The sequence below is a fragment of the Theropithecus gelada genome, chromosome 11 (assembly GCF_003255815.1).
Source record: "Theropithecus gelada isolate Dixy chromosome 11, Tgel_1.0, whole genome shotgun sequence".
Lineage (NCBI taxonomy): Eukaryota > Metazoa > Chordata > Mammalia > Primates > Cercopithecidae > Theropithecus > Theropithecus gelada.
Window position 1 is genome coordinate 14,131,897 of NC_037679.1, and position 11,498 is coordinate 14,143,394.

Sequence of the window (11,498 nt, forward strand, 5' to 3'; positions counted from 1 at the left end):
TCGGGAGGAGATAAAGACAGGATGAAACTGCCACTAGAATGACCTTAGGACAAGAATCTAAAAAACCTTGATCAGTTTGTTTACCTAGTCCTGTGATCCGAAATATTTAATAGATTGGTTCCAGAACCCAGAGAAGAAAATCACAAAGGCTAACTTGCCTATTGTTTTTAATTTCCAAAGGAAATGGACCTCCCTTAAATCACCGGGAATCTTCAGCTCACAGAATATTTTTGGTAGTAGAACTCAAAAGGAAGGTAGGAAGCCAGGAGGGCAGGAAGGCAGAAGGGCAAGAGGGTAGGCAGAGAAGGAGGAAGAGAAGGAGGGACGGAGGGAGGGAGGAATATCTGGCTTCCATACTTTATTCTGCCACTTCAAATGGGATAACCCTGGAAAATTTCATCCCTTTATTTGGTCTCAGTTTGTCAATGAAAACATTACAGCCGTAATATTTGATGCGTCTGGTACTACAAACTTCTGGATGTGCCGTTTTACAGTCGAACCCCTACAATGCCTAGCACAATCCCAGAATCTCACTAATTGAAATGGAGGTTGGGGCTTTCAACATCCTCTGTGATGTGACTCTATTTTACATTCCTCCCACATCTTCAAAAATATATCGCAATAATATAGGGTAATTTCCTCTGCATCCCCTGAAAATACTTACCTCTTTTTTTAACTTCAGTTTTCTCATATTCTTCCCCCTTTCTCTTCATCTTCCTCAGTCTTTGCCACACTCATCCTGCAGTGTCCAGCTTTTAAGCAACCTCCTCCATGGAGCCATGCCTGGCTTCCACAGTCTACCTTAATCACTTTCACTGAGCTCTTTCTCTGCTTGAGTTTTTTCTTCTTAGGTATTATCACTAACATACTTTACATTTTACTTATTTACCCAATTTATTGTTTACTCTTCTGATTAGAATACAAGCTCTAAGAAGACAGAATTTTGGGGTCATTTACTACTGTGTTTCTAATGCCTAAAACAGAATCTAACACATTGTAATAACTTAATGAATACCCATTGTCTAAATGAGTGAATGTCTAGAAGGTGACCGTTCCTCATAGGAGCCCAGTGCCTTTCAGAGTCATCAGAGACACATGCAGGGAGATCAACTTCAAAACAGTAACAATAAGCTGGTAACTACGTGCTTACTAAGCATGTAAAAATGTTGTGGGTTGAAAGCTGGAGAGAAGAGAGAGGGTTATTCTAAGACTTGTTTCTATCCTAGAAGTTCCTACAATTGAGAACAAAAGTTGTATTTTCTTGACTAGTCCCTGTTTACTGCCTGTCTCTATGTCCTATGTACGGAAGTTTTACTTAATGTTAATTCCTAAAGGAAAGTGCCTATGGAAACAATCCTTAATGCTTAAGAGTTCCAAAGAAAGGCTTACAAATAAATGGCAATTGTAGGTATGACAATAAAAAGACCAGACAGGTTAAGTGTTCACTGAGAATGACAGACATTTTCCTGGCAATTTGGGTGAGAATGTAATAATTTTTCTACTTGAAAAAGTAACAGTGATCTCAAGTCTAAAGAAAAGACACAAGGTAGATCTAAGCTGATCTTCACAACTCTAGCACACATGATAGGGGACTGGGAAATCGCACAAATAATTTTTTTCCCAATCTCAGCAACACTTGAGTTGTAGAAACCTGTCGATGGAGTGTTATATAGGATTAGTATAAGTACAGCAATATCAAGAGGCAAAAAGAAATGGTAGTGTCTGGTTAGTGGTAATAGGAGGAAGTTGTACTGCTGGGAGATAAGAAACTGGGTTTTTTTTTGTTTTTTTTTTGGTGGAAATCTGCAGGAAGCAGCAAATGATTATCAGACAAACACATCAGCCATGAGAATGTTAGAGAGAATTAAAAAACGAGTGCACACAGATGTCAAGATAGCAGCTTTGTAGGTCTTGGGGCCCCTTGTAATAGAGACAAAGACATGAAGATGTTTTCTCCAAATAAGTCATTCAAACACGTACACTGATAATACAATGGAGTTTGGTGCAGTGAAAGGAAAACTGATTAGAAATCAGGAGACTTGGACATTTTTCTGACTTGTCCAATTAATTGACTTATGGCATATCAGTTAGGTTTTTTATTAAGGTTTCAGTTTAATCCTCCAGGAAACGGATTGGTTGGACTCAACGTTTGTGTAAATTTACTTCCACTACCAATGTTTATTAATTTATTTAGGTGAGTTTGAAATACGCATAGGAGTAGTACCCATAAAAGAAAGTGCATTTATACAGTTTCCCCATTAAAAAATTGGAAATGGGTCAGTGGTCTCTGGAGTTACTTCCCATTTACCAAATTCCCTTTCAAATTAACACCAACATATGGAGCTCCTGCACATGTGGCCTTCACACTGGATCCAGGAAACTGGTGAGCCTGAACATGAAGGCCATATGGGAACTTATATAGGGAGTCAGTCAGGTGCTACGCATTGACTGTCAACACTGCTTGAACTTTTCTGCTTCTTTGCTTTAGCTTATAGTTTCATCCACTTTCCTCTCTAATCAAACAAATTCTTTCTACCCTTTAACGGCCTACTTAAGTCATCTCCTTTCTCTGACCTACCTGTAGCAACTAACATCCATGCCTGCACCATATGCAACAAAACAGTAAGTGGCTACCTCTCTTGTCATCATTTACCACTACTTGTAACTTCTCCCCTAAACCCATCATAGAACATAGCACAGTACTTTGCAAGAGAAGGGACTCCATAAGTGCTGTACCTGCAGAGGAGCAAGAATCACCCTGGCACTGGGAAATTATCCCCAATTAGTATTCATCATAGGACAGGTGCTCCTGACTGTCCTCATGGCCTTGGATCCTAATGTACATTTTCGCACAGCTTGTAGTAAAGACGAAAAAGGCTTAGAGCATAGTCTTTCCAGTCCTTTGCTGATATAACACAAGGTCACCCAAGTCTGACTTAATTTATGAAGCTTGAACTACCAAATTCTCCTATTTAAAAAAAAATATTTGCCAGTCTTTCAAGTTTTTATTCATTTCTTCATCAAAATTTCCTTCTGGAGTTCATCTGTCATCTCTCTTGATGCTGGCTTATAGTATATGATCACATTTGGTCTTCTCTGTGAGGATAGAAATATAAAGCCTGCAGATATCTGTTCTCCAATTTTCCCACGAAACTTAAGACATTCCCACACTGGTACTATTGCTTCTTGCCTGAATCAGCCCAAACCTTATTTCTCCCCTCTGCTACCATTTCCAGCCTTTTGTTCTTTCCTCTTTTCTACATTTCTTTAGAGGTTCATTCCATAAATCCTTCTCCACAATCTGTCAAGAGTTCTGAAATCCTGTTACAGCCAAGTGGAGTAAGACAGAATTCTTGTTCTGAGGATGCTATAGTTAAAAGCAGAAATTGTAGCAGATAGGATTGAGGTTAGACAGGAGAAATATCCTCTACTGGTTAAGACTAGGGAGTTAAGAGCTGTGAAATGAGTATCTTCCAACAAAAATTATTACTAGAGGCAGTAACTGTAGCAGCAGCGGAAAGCCTGTAGAGGTATGTCATAATTATGACATGAAGAATATCACCTATTTCTAGTCTCTGTTTTCCAAGGGAAGCAGTCTGGGATTCACTACATATTGACATGGGCAAGTCAAAGGTAGGTACTCATAATAACTGATATGTAGAGAGGACGGTATATGTATCCACAAAACTTTCCTGTAAACTGCTTAACTGAATCCTGACAACCACTTTAGAGCTAATCACTGTTACCTGACACTCACGGAGATATGTTACTTGTCCAAGGTCACGTCCCTGTAGTGCTGAGATTGAAACTCAAGTTGGTCTGACTCCATGTTATATAGTTTTTCTGCTGACATTACAGTAAGAAAATGGCCCAATGTCACCATCCAATGTAATTTGGGATTTAAAAAAAAGGAGAAGTAGTTTTAGTAAATTCTCTATTTCGCATGCTATGCAAGCTCTCCATCTTATAGTCTAGTAGAGAAAAGGCAGCATGAACACAAGGTAATTTATATTTGGTTCTGTGACAGTCTTAGTGCGGGAAGTGTTGCTTTGTTTGTGTTATTAGAATAGTTTCCTTTCTGACTCCAGCGAGGTGATTATGAAGCAGTTTAGCCTTCCTCAGGCTTACAGAGTGGTTTTTTTGGCAAGGGCCCCACTAACTTCCAGTTGGGAGGAGAGAATCTGCCTGGAATTCCACATTACTTTCAGATTGTTGTGGCATTCAGAATATTTCATAATGGTTTGGGGCACCACAGAGCAATGAGAGCTGATACCGTCACAGCCCTGTGGTGGGGCCCCACTCAGTACATGGGGCCTGTCTGGGGAGTCTTGAGGAAAGAGCTGGGATAGCTGGGCTGGTGACAGGTACTCAGAGGGCTTGGGAAAATGGATAATTACCATTATTTGCTATAGACATATTTTAATATTTTAGCAACTATTAGCCTACCAGTTTGCACCTGACAAATACCAGCTCTGCTTACAGATACTTCACTATGGGGAATTTTCAAGGGGCTCAGTAAGGAAAACCAAAGCTTCTTTTACTTTAAAGTTCAGAGTGTTATTTAGAAATTAAAGAAAAGGAAAACTGTAGAAAGAGTTTGGGCCTTGGAATCAGAGTTAGCCTAATTTGGAATCATAGTTCTGTCTACTTCCTGCGTATTTGTCCTTGGTAACACTATCTTTCCTTCTATACCTAAGTTTCTTTTTCTTTTTCTTTTGTCTTGCTGTGTTACCCAGGCTGGTCTTGAACACCTGACCTCAAGCAATCCTCCCACCTTTGCCTCCCCAAATGCTGGAATTATAGGTGTGAACCACCGCACCTAGCCTATACCTAATTTTCTTCATGTGCTAAATAGATACTGTGCCAAATTAGTTGGGTGACTGGCAGCTGTAATCAGATAACATATATTAAGTCCCTGATGTATAAAGGTGGTGCTTAATAATTGATAGATATGATTATGAATCTGCCCTCAGTCTAAGATGTTCACTAAAGTTGAAACATCTTGAGGAATAAGGAAGGAAAGAAGGAAGGAAGAAGGTGTGAACAGCAGGGTACAGCTGACAGTATAAAATCAAGATGGTGAAAAAGATTTTTTACTATGTGGTAAGCAGAGATAAAAAGTAATCAATGAAAAGTCTTTCTTTCTTACCTAATTCTCCAAGGGACCAGAGAGATTATCTAATCCTGGTCACTCATTTTGTAGTTGAGGAAACAAGAGAGAGAGGAGGGAGAAAGAGAGAGAGAGAGAGGAGAGAGAGAAAGAGAAAGAGAAAGAGAGACAGAGAAGAATATTAGTGGTTTTAAATGGGGACCAAACTCACAAGTTCTGAGTTCCAGATGCATGCTTTCTTCCTTTATATCGTACAGCCTTCCTTCTGCCACACTTGGTTTCCAAGGCCCAGTCCTAGGTTTGTCTTTAGTGCTCTGGGGGACATGTATGAGACAGACTTCTCTTCTCTTCTGTCTGTTTTGTGCCTATGCCCCAAGCAGTGCCTGTAAGTTGAGACTGAGAGTGAGAACCAGTGTGGGAGGAGAGAAGAAGGAAATGGGGTTTCCATGATGTGGCCCATAAGATCTTCTGCATCCACAGCCAAGATATACATCATTACCATCGCAAAGAGCTGTGGGAAATCCCAGAGCAGCTAACATTTCTCTGTTTGTGAACTGGGCAAATTCCACCTCAACCCAGGGGAATTGTCCCCCATTTGACATACCCCAATCTGCAACAAATTCACACATTCCTTCATAGATAAGAACTGTCTTCTAGCTCCTAACCCTCTTTAATGTCACTCAGGTTGGAAGATCATCAGAACAAGAATTTCCCAGAGAATATTTGAGCATTCTGAGACTTCTGTTGTCCAAGGAGCAGTTCAGTCTGCTCAGGGAAAAGGGGAGATGTTATTTGGTAAATAATAGAAACAAAAAATGCCCATTTATCAATGGAACTCCTATTTCCCTCCCTTTTCATACTCTTTCTCCCACATATAAGTGTAGCTGAATAAATACTGAAAGAAGATCATCTAAGACCTTTTTCCTCTCCTTCCCTTTCTTTCTTACTTCCACTTTCAGGATATGAATTTTAAGAAAGGCTTGTATAATGCTATAGGAAATACTAAAGTTGTGTATTTGGAAAAAAATCCCATATTCTCAATGTAGGGACACATCAAATATCTTCATTTGAATGGGCAATAAAGACATCAAGAATAAGAAACAGCAGTTTATCTGAGCTGATTTGTAGATGGTTTCATCAAGAGAAAGGAGGAAGAATCAGCAGATTTCTCAACCATTGAGTTAGCTCTGTGAATTTGTATCTTTAATTCTTCAGTTTTATCTCCTTGGTAATAAGCTCTGTGCTGCATATACTCATTTTCTTCTTTCCTGCTTTTCCTTTTCAATATCTGCACACAATCTTCTTGTCCTCGTCCCTCTGCTTATTTGACTGAACTCTTTTCTTAATCTAGAATCTGTGTTTAGGTCACTCTGCCTCAGGCCTGTGTGTGGTAGGGTACCTAGTACTGTGGGTACTGGAATATCCACTTTGGTCTTGTTCCTTAGGTGGAAAAGAGAACAGTTGTCAGTTTGCAGGTGGAAATAAATGTGTGATCTTTTCCCCTTACTGTAGCCCAGAAGGAACCTTGTAAGTCACAGTATTGGCTGAGACGAGACCTCCTTTTAATTCTCCACTAGAATCCAAATCATACACATTGAACTGAAAATGACAATTGGGCCTTCATGTTCGCTACGTAATGCTGAACCATAAACATTGAGCTGAAAATGATGGTTGGACCTTCATGTTCGCTACATAATGCTGAATCGCAGGGTTCCATCTTAATTTTCAAAAACCCAAGAGTTATGAGGACATGTTGGCTATATATGGTTTCTAAACACCCTGGGTGCATGTGAATAACTCATATGTTAGATTGCTCTCTATCCCTCCTGCTATATCTTCAGCTTGTTATTTCTGATAATAGTCTAAGTAGAGACAGACAATAAATCTGACTTCCCTTCCTCCTCCTAACACTTCATGCTGCAAGAGAATCATACAAGATCTTTATCTCTAATCACTCAGCTGAACAACTGTTGAGTCTGATACTTGGGCACACAAATTGAAGGTTCCTACCTCCAACCTCCCATCCTAGGTACTGCCCTGCACCATCTAGAAAGTCTCCTTAGCTCTCTACTCAGGACCACTTGTGGTATACAGAGGAACTAGTACTTCCCTGGATATCTCCTGTAAATGCTCACAGTCTTGTCAAATCAATTCTGTGGAACTCTCCTCTTGGCCTTGCACTGCCCTGGGGACCCACCCTTTCTCTTCCACCCACTGGTGAGCTCAGTGGCACAGAAGGGGGATGGGAAAACCCCAGGGTGGAGGATCTTTCCACTCCTCCATCTACCCCAAAACTCATGTAGGTGGTAACAGGCTCTGCCTGCTACCACTGGGGCAAGGGGTGTTGGAGGATCATGAAGCCCCCAATATTATGTAGGTCACTGAGAGGTCAATACATCCATCTATCCGTCTTTGAGATGTGAACCCTGAAATCCGGTCCTGACGGTGGCTCTTGAGCCTCCCAGTTAATTTGACCTTGCATCACTCAAGTGTGTACATCCTGCCTCATAGCTGACCTCAATATATCTTGCTGCAGTTTATCTCAACAAGTTTCTTCTACAGCTTCTGAAGAAAGAGGTCATACCCATAGAAAGCAAAGTTGATTTCAGCCAGGTACTCTCAATGCTTGGAGCTATGGACACTAGAGTAGGGCCCGAAATGAAACCTGGAAACTTCTTCCTTGAGAACTTTTCAGTGTTATAATCAGATGGAAATTGCAGCAACAGCGAGTTCAGCAAGACACAGAGAAACTTTGCAGGTGAGAAAAGTAATAAAATTCCTAAAATAGTTATTTAAGTCATCAAAGAGAGCCAAGTTTCGAGAATCTAGAAAGATTACCTCTCTGATAATAAAAAGAAAACAAACAAACGAAAGCAGAAGGCACCCGGTATCATTCTCCTAGGCATAATGATGGATGCTTTTAAGGTTGAAGTAAGAGCGGTGGGAGATTTTCTCCTGATTTTCCCTTGTCTTGATCTTGATAGCCTGATTTTTCTCTGACACGTTTCCTTCTTTCTCTTAGCATCACCCTAAATCAGTACAGCCTTGAAACTGAGATAAAGGCTGCACTTACCTGTCCGCTGGTAGAAAACTGAGTTTGAGGCAAAGCAGTTGTCGAAGCTGGGCCGAGGCCTTCACAGGTGTGGGCACAGAGGTGAAGCGAGGGAGAAAGTATCATGTTGTAGATTATGCCTTTCTCCCTGAACTCATTCAACTGCTGTTGCCTGCTCAAAAGGGGAAGCGGAAATGAGAACACACCACACACACACACATCCACACATGTAGACGCAGTCCCCGCCTCCCAGCCCAGCCACATCCTTTGCTCCGGCTCAGGAGACTGAGGGCAGGACAAACCATCTGGAGACACGGTGCTCACAACTAGGAAGACCTTCCTGCCCCAGAGTTGTCTCTGTCTTTCCAGAAAAACAGATCTTTTCCTATTAAGGCAAAGGTACAGTCCATTTAAAGAGGTGTGTGCAGCAGTCTTCCTACCATATAACTAGAATTCCGCTGCTGCAGACAAATCCTTCTGTCCTCAGGAGAGCTGTCTGAAAATGGGAAAGCTCTCTCTCATAAATGATCTGGCGTTTGTCTCAGAGAAGATGTTTCCAGCCCTGTCACACACTTGAGAGGGATCCGAGCCAGTCGCTCTGTGTTTATAACTTTCAAACTCTGGTAAATTCCCCCGAAGCTTGTTTTTGAATACTGCTTACTTTTTTTTCTGTTAGTTTCTTAACTTTGTTTTTACGTTCAAACCACTTCAAAGTTTTCGTTTTTGTAATAAATGACTGCTTTCCCCCACGTTTTCAAAGCTGAACTTTTAAAATCAGTTATACCCTGAAGATGTCTTCAGTTTATTGGTTTTCAGTTTGGAGAAGGCTTAATGAACTCTAAAAGGTTTCTTCCAGTCCTCAATCACTCTCACCCACCAGGGGCATTCAGCACTGCTGACGATCCCTCCTTGCTTCTCCAGTATCTCCGAACACACTTTCCTCTCTGTATGATACTGCTGCATTTTGGGTATCTTCTTTCTCTCTCTCTCCTGATTCTACTGTTTCCTTCTTTAAATCATTTATTTATGAATATATATCACAATATTTATTCTACAAAGCACTCCTCTAATGTGTTAATTGTGACTGATTTTCACATGTTCATTACCTTCTTTCTGATTTTTTGGCTATTTTTTTTTTTTACCATGTTTCTAAATTCCATTTCCAATCATCAATAGGACAACTCCACTGAGTATCCATAGTATAGCTATAATATGATAGAAATAATCCTAAATAAAATTCTCGCTTGGCAAATTAAGTTCCCAAAACATTATTTTCTTCAAGTATCATGTGAGGAAAATGACAATTCTCTCTGTTTCTCACTCAACCCTTCCCCCACCCTATTCCTTTTACATAGGCATGAAAATATCTAACATGCTTTCTTAGGACATAGTAGATGCTAAATATGTGCTTTTCTGAGAATTAGCTTCACAGTCAACAAGTAAAACACTAAACCCAACATGCCTAATTCTCTTTATTTACTATTCTTTTCTGTACAAATTAACTGTAAAAACTCAACTAATGGAAACTTAACAACTCTTAAATCCTAAGTTTCTGGAATTCAATGTTTTCCTGAACAGTTGTTTTTCAATATGTTTGGGATATGGAGAATATCACTTCTGTAGGGAGTTTGGAAATATGTGAGGGAGATTTAATTTTCAAAGAAATGGGAAGCTGATACTGGTATTTACTTCTGAGGGTCAGTGATGATAAGTGCTTTGGAAGGGATAGGACTGTTCAGCACAAGGAATAATTGTCCTGGCCCAAATGTCAGCATTTTGTTAACATTGATAGTTTGATGGTTAGGAGAGCAGGCTTTACAGTGAGGCTCTGGCATCAAGTAGCTCTGTAGTCTTGGATACATTAACATCTCTAGGTCTCAGTTCGTTGGCTGCTAAATGGGGATAACCTTACAGGAGTGATTGTAGAGCTATAAGAATAAAGGAATACAGAGTATTTAGTCCAGTGCCTACCTTACAGCAAATGCTCAAGAAATTGCAGCTATTTTTAAGACTCTTGAAATATAATAGTTTCTTTTCTTTTAACTTTTATTCTAAGTTCAGTGGTACCTGTGCAGGTTTGTTACATAGGTGAACTCTTGTCATAGGGGTTTGTTGTACAGATTATTTCATCACCCGGGTATGAAGCCTAGTACCCAATAGGTATTTGTTTTGATCCTCTCCCTCCTTCCACCCTCTACCCTCCCATAGGCCCCAGTGTGTGTTGTTTCCCTCTACGTGTCCATGTGTTCTCGTCATTTAGCTCCCACTTATAGGTGAGAACATGCGGTATTTGGTTTTCTGTTCCTGTGCTAGGTTTCTAAGGCTAATAGCCTCCAGCTCCATCCATGCTGCTGCAAAGGACATGATCTCGTTCTTTTTTATGGCTGAGTAGTATTCCATGGTGTATACGTTCCACATTTTCTTTATCCAGTCTATCATCAATGGGCATTTAGGTTGATTCCATGTCTTTGCTATTGTGGATAGTGCTGCAGTGAACATACACATGCTCGTATTTTTATAACAGAATGATTTATATTCCTTCAGGTATATACTCAGTAATGGGATTGCTGGGTCTAACGGTATTTCTGTTTTTAGGTCTTTGAGGAATCGCCACACTGCCTTCCACAAGGGTTGAACTAATTTACACTCCCACCAACAGTGACAGTGTATAAACATTCCTTTTTCCCTGCAACCTCGCCCACATCTTTTATTTTTTGACTTTTTAATAATAGCCATTCTGAGTAGTGTGAGATGGTATCTCATTGTGGTTTTGATTTGCACGAAATATAATATTTTCAATTTATCCAAATGCTATGTCTATCTGTCAAAATTACCTCATTCATTAAAGATGCCATTTCACAAGCAATTGCTAGAGATTTTTTTATTAATAAAAAAGATTTATTTATTTTTTGATTTTTATTTATATTTATTCTTAATTTTTGTGGGTGCATATGTAGGTTTATATGTTTATAGTATTTGTGGTTTATTTTTTGAAAGAAATATTTTTCTCTTCTACAAGCAGCTTCTGAAAGACGAAGATGAAGACTACATGATTCCTAGGAGGAGAAGGAGGCCCAGGGTATTTCTCGGTTTATCTTCTTTCTCTGTTGTATCATCTTTCTCTTTCTTTCTTTGTTTCTTTCCTTCTTTCCCTTTCTTCTTTCCATTCCCCTTCCTTCCTTCCTTCCTTCCTTCCTTCCTTCCTTCCTTCCTTCCTTCTTTCCTTCCTTCCTTCCTTCCTTCCTTCTCTCCTTCCCTCCTTCCCCTTTCTCTTTTTTCCCTCTCACCTGCCCTTCCCACCCTTTGAAAATGTTAAGTGTCTCTATGTCTTTGGCA

General features: G+C 40.0%; 1 protein-coding gene across 4 annotated transcripts in view; it reads right to left on the minus strand.

Moving 5' to 3' along the window:
- TESPA1 (thymocyte expressed, positive selection associated 1) overlaps positions 1–8,358 on the minus strand; it is a 34,366-nt gene extending 26,008 nt beyond the window's left edge. For 2 of the 4 annotated variants that reach the window (XR_003121764.1, XM_025401740.1), the window contains exon 1: positions 8,184–8,358. The gene's annotated coding sequence lies outside the window, so the exon portion shown is untranslated. Of the gene's footprint in view, positions 1–664; positions 831–5,321; positions 5,387–8,183 lie in introns of those variants that run through there. The other 2 variants (XR_003121765.1, XM_025401741.1) reach the window with 2 other exon arrangements.
- Between the last annotated feature and the right edge of the window lie 3,140 nt (positions 8,359–11,498).